Genomic DNA, 6,263 nt, shown 5'->3' with positions numbered 1-6,263 from the left:
TAATCGATCACAGATACGAGATTATGACGATACCTCGTAGGACAATTTTTATTTGTGACAACGGAATAGAGTCCTAAATGTTCTATAACATTCGGTGCCAGGTCGTGGATAGGACATCTATTGTGTACCTAGCGTCGATTCTTTTGACTATCAACTGTCTCTTGAGATTAAGGCAGTTTTTGGGTGACTTTGGTTTCTTTCTCACGGTCTCTACCGTAATCGGGGCTAAGTAGATTTTTCGGGTCATTTCATACTGTGCTTACATCTGCAAGATTTGAGTTGAGGAAAATATCCATCCCTTATCAGGTATAGTTATTTCTCAAGGCCACTCGAGGAGTTGTAACTGAAATGCATGACCATGCTCGAATGTTGATTCGTTTATCAGTTAAGTTACTCTCTAGTCGGGAAAACCACTCTTGATACTGATCGCTTGTAAAATACGACCTTTGTGAATTCGGATTTGCAAATTGTTTTACATTGAGTGGGAGAAATTTTAAAGGATATGAGAATCGGTTATCGCACATACACTTGTGAGGACAAGTGGGAGTTTGTTGGAGCTGGTGTCCTCCACAAATTAGTGTGATAACATTTGTAAATTGTGGGGTAATATCCGTATAAAACCCTTAAAATATAGGACTATAACGTAAATTTAACATGCGATTTATGGTCATAAACGAAAAACAATAGAGAAACGATAAAGAACAAGAATCAACCTCGGGTCCTTTGAAATGCGGCCTAAGAACAGAAATCAAAGTAGATTTCCTCCTAATCGTTGCACCCAAGACCGTCTGAGACTATGCCCCTTGTGCTAGAAATACTCTCTAATTGACTTGCAATATTGAGAGAGTTATTGTGAGGTTTTTCGATGTGAGATCTAGGTTTTTCAGAGAAGAATGCTCTCAAAAACCTAATTTTGTTTCAAATGAAATGAGTTAGGGCAAAAGGAGAGAAAACTCTCCTTTTGTTCTCTTGTGTTCGGTCCGTGGGTTCTCAAGGGGAGGGAGTGGGCTTTCCACTTTCTACTCATTTAACTCGTGGTCCGACTCGTCTCGCTAATATGTATACGACGGGTTTTTAATTATAAACCGTCATCGGTTATCGGTTATTAAAATATCAACTAGTAACATGACTTAGTCGAAATATTAATACATGTCCGACAAAGACAATATTGTATAATTAATTCAATATACATCAATTAAATATAATCGTTTATATTTAAATTACGAATTAACCGTTTAATTCGTTTTAGCCATTATTATTTAATCCGTATTAAATAATTATCTCAACATCGCGTTTGACTAATTATTAGTCAATAACTCCGACTAACTGCTTAGTCATATTAGGCATCAACATAACTGTATTTTCATACCGTCACATCTCTCAAACGTATCCTATAGGTGTGACTTTTAGGGACCAGTTGATCACCGCCATCAGTATGACAATAACGTCAAACTTATCTAGCAAGCCAACCGTTATTGATAAACGTGGACCAACTGATAATAATACAAAAGTATACCCTTTGATCCTTTTAGAGATTTAAATGTTATTGCACTAATCGTAGAGGACACGGCCCCAACAAGCTCCCACTTGTCCGTACAAGTGTATGTGCAATAACGTTATCCGCACTAACTGGAAGACACGGCTCCAACAAACTCCCACTTGTCCGTACAAGTGTATGTGCGATAACCGATTCTCATACTCATTTAAAATTTCTCCCACTCAATGTAAAACAATTTGCAGATCCGGATCCGCAAAGGTCGTATTTTACAATAGATCTGTATCAAGAGTGGTTTCCCCGACTAGAGAGTAACTTAACTGATAAAACGAATTTGTATTCGAGCATGGCCATGCATTTCGATTCATGACTCCCGGAGTGGCCCCGAGAAATATCGAGTACGATAAAGGCTGAATATTTCCTTCAACTCGACTCCTTCCGATCTAAGCACAGCATGAAATGACCCAGAAAAAATCTACTTGGCCCCCTATTACGGATGACCGTGAGAAAGAAACCAAAGTCACCCAAAATCTGCCTTAGTCTCAAGAGACAGTCGATAGTCAAAAGAATCGACTCTTAGGATCACCATGGAGGTCCTATCCACGACCTGGCACCGAATGTTATAAAACATTTAGGACTCCACGTCGATGTCACAATTGTATCCTACGAGATATCCGTATAAATCGCCTCTGTGATTGGTCAGTCAACCTTTTGACTTATGGCTCGTTGAACCCACCATCAACCAACGTCACAAAATAATTGCCAGAGTTATCAGCTCATGTGGGCAAGTAAGGACCAAAAATATAATGTTTGTTCAGTTCACTTTGTGGTGTTCAAAATTGTCGTACAAATCCACATGAAAAACAGAATATATAAATATCAAAACGATGATGTCGTATAGAGTACAAAAGAGAATGAATCTAATCCATAAAAGAGTACTACAACTCAGGAACACGTTTAATTCCCATGGAATTAACATGCCCTTCATGCTTATCTTGTCGTAATGGTTTAGTGAGAGGATCTGCTATATTATCATCTGTAGCAATCTTTTCTATCACTACTTCCTTTTGCTCCACGTAATCTCGGATTAGATGAGTTTTCCGTTGTACATGTCTAGACTTGTTGCTAGACTTAGGCTCCTTAGCTTGGAAGATGGCACCTCTATTGTCGCAATAGATGGTGATCGGGTCATTCGAACTAGGCACTACAGATATTCCTTGTAAGAATTGACGCATCCATATCGCTTCCTTTGCAGCTTCAGACGCGGCATAGTACTCGGACTCAGCCATAGAATCTGCTGTAACACTTTGTTTGGAACTCTTCCAGCTGACTGCAGCGCCATTAAGAGTAAAAACGAATCCAGACTGAGATTTCGAGTCATCTCGATCCGTTTAGAAGCTAGCTTCTGCGTAACCGGTTGCGCATAGCTTTTGTTCGCCTCTATAAGTCAATGCCCAATCTTTAGTCCTCCGTAGGTACTTAAGAATGTTCTTGACAGCCATCCAATATGATTCACCTGGATGCTGTTGGAATCGACTTGTCATACTCAATGCATATGCCACGTCCGGACGTGTGCATATCATGGCATACATGATTGATCCTATAGCCGAGGCATAAGGAATCCGTGTCATGCGCTCTTTCTCTTCCGGTGTCTCTGGTGCCGGAGACTTGCTCAAATGCACCCCTGGAGCCATAGGAAGAAACCCCTTTTTGGAGTTAGTCATGCTGAATCTCTCTAGTATCTTGTCTATATAAGACTCCTGACTGAGAGATAACATCCGACGTGATCTATCTCGATAGATACGGATGCCCAAAATTCTTTGTGCCTCACCCAGATCTTTCATCTGGAAATGGTTCTTCAACCATACTTTTACCGAAGTTAAGAGAGGTATGTCATTCCTAATCAGGAGTATGTCATCGACATACAATATTAGGAAGACAATCTTGCTCCCACTCGACTTGATATATAGACATGGTTCCTCGACCGATCGAGTAAATCCATTTTCCTTTATCACTTGGTCGAAACGATGATTCGAACTCCTAGAAGCTTGCTTAAGTCCATAAATGGAACGCTTAAGCTTGCATACTTTCTTAGGATGTTCAGGATCGATGAAACCTTCGGGTTGTACCATGTACAACTCTTCCTCCAAAAAACCGTTTAAGAAGGCGGTTTTCACATCCATCTGCCAAATTTCATAGTCATGAAAAGCGGCAATCGCTAAGATAATCCGAATGGAACGCAACATGACTACGGGTGCAAAAATTTCATCGTAGTGCAAACCTGGCACTTGGGTGAAACCTTTAGCAACTAGTCGTGCTTTATAGATATCTTGTTGACCTTCCACAGAATGCTTTATCTTGTAAAGCCATTTGCATTGAAGGGGACGAACCTTAGCAGGCAAGTCAACAAGATCCCATACGTTGTTCTCATACATAGAGTCCATCTCGGATTGCATGGCCTCAAGCCATAGCTTTGAGTCGGAACTAGTCATGGCACCTTTATAGGTTGCGGGTTCACTACTCGTTAAGAGTAGAATGTCATCTATGTCATGTTCCTCGACCATACCAATGTCCGTCATGCGGAGGAATAGAGACTCTTCCCGACCTCCTAGGTTCCTCAGGAATATTAACCGCAGCCGGGATTGAAGGGATTGGTTCCTCCAATGATTGCTCGGTATTTGGTTCTGGAATCTCCGACAGTTCGAAGGTTCTATTACTCTTTGCATTCTCGAGAAATTCCTTCTCTAAGAATGTCGCACTAGCCGCAACAAATACACGTTGTTCGGTTGGCGAATAAAAGTAATGACCAAGTGTTCCTTTAGGATAACCTATAAAGTATGTCTTGACCGATCGTGGGCCGAGCTTATCCTCGTGTCTCCACTTGACATAAGCCTCGCAGCCCCAAACCCGTATAAAGGACAAGTTAGGGACCGTTCCCTTCCATAGTTCATATGGAGTCTTGTCAATGACTTTAGACGGACTTGGTTAAGTATTAGAGCAACCGACGAGAAGAGCATAACCCCACAATGAGTCGGCAACACGGTGTGACTCATCATGGATCGAACCATATCAAGTAGTGTTCGATTTCTCCGTTCGGACACACCATTCAACCGAGGTGTTCCGGTGGAGTTAAGCGCAAGGAAATCCCACGAGTCTTTGAGGTGTTGATCAAACTCGTGAGAAAGATACTCGCCACCACGGTCCGATCGCAGTGTTTTAATCTTTCTACCCAAAGAGGTTCTGTACCCGATTCTGGTATTCCTTGAATTTCTCAAAGGATTCACTTTTGTGCTTCATTAAGTAGACATAGCCATATCTACTTAAATCATCCGTGAAAGTGATGAAATACCTATAGCCTTCTCGTGCGGTGATTGACATAGGTCCACACACATCCGTATGTATGAGTCCTAATAGGTCAGCAGCGCGCATTCCAACACCTTTGAAGGAAATTCGGGTCATCTTACCAATGAGACATGATTCACACGTGCCAAATGATTGAAAATCAAAGGCCGAGATAGCTCCATTGTTTATGAGCTGTTTTACGCGTTTCTCATTAATGTGTCCCATACGGCAGTGCCATAGATACGTTTGATCTTTGTCACTAACCTTTAACTTCTTATTCATTACGTGTAATATTTCGGTGGTCTGATCTAAAACATAAATTCTATTCATGGAGACTGCCTTGATATAAATCATATCGTGTAATGAGAAAATGCAAGTATTATTCTCTATTACAAATGAAAAACCAAGTTTGTCAAGTGCAGAAACTGAAATAATGTTTTTAGAAAGACTGGGTACATAATAGCAGTTATATAAAAATAACTCAAATCCGCTAGGAAGCTGGATCACGTATGTTCCCCTCGAGACGGCAGCCACTCGTGCTCCATTCCCGACACGCAGGTCCACCTCACCCTTTACGAGGGGTTCGATGTTTCGGAGCCCCTGCACATGATTACAAAGATGAGAACCACAACCAGTATCTAGTACCTAAGTTCCGTAACTTGCGTGGTTAATCTCAATCATATGAATAAAAGTAGAAGAGGAAGAAGACATACCAACAGGTTTAACGCGACCTGCTTTTATGTCCTCATGGTAAACAGGACATGTACGCCTCCAATGCCCAGTCTTGTGGCAGTGATGGCATTCTATGTTTTCGGTCTTGCTCTTTGTCGCGCCTGATGAGTTGCTTGCCTCACCAGGCCCACTCTTACCTGATCTCGACTTCTTAAACTTCGGTTTACCTACCGCTAGGTCTGCCTGAGCTTTGCCCTTACCCTTGCCCTTGTTTGACACAACGAGAACATCCTGTTTCAAGCTCCCACCGAACTTCATATCCTTCTCGGTGCATACGAGTAGGGAGTGTAGTTCATGAGGACTTTTCTTCAAATCATTCATATAGTAATTCGCTCTAAAGATCGCAAAACCATCGTGGAGTGAATGAAGCATGCGGTCAATCACGATGTTCTCGCTGATTTTACAATCAAGCGCCTCCAGTCTCTCGACATTCTCAATCATGCTGAGAATGTGTGGGCTAACCGGTTGGCCCTTCTGGAGTCTCGCATCAAAGAAGCGAGTGGTATGCTCATAGGTCATGATTCTCGGTGCTTTCGAGAATTCCTTAGTGAGCGTGGTGAAAATCTTGTTTGCACCTTGGGCTATGAAGCGTTTCTGCAAATTGGATTCCATTGCAAAAATGAGTACGTTTTTAATCGCACCCGCTTCCATGACGACATCGTTATACTTGGCGATCTCGTTAGCTCGGCCGTGG

Source organism: Silene latifolia, chromosome Y (assembly GCF_048544455.1).
Source record: "Silene latifolia isolate original U9 population chromosome Y, ASM4854445v1, whole genome shotgun sequence".
Lineage (NCBI taxonomy): Eukaryota > Viridiplantae > Streptophyta > Magnoliopsida > Caryophyllales > Caryophyllaceae > Silene > Silene latifolia.
Note: the sequence above shows the minus strand (reverse complement) of the source record.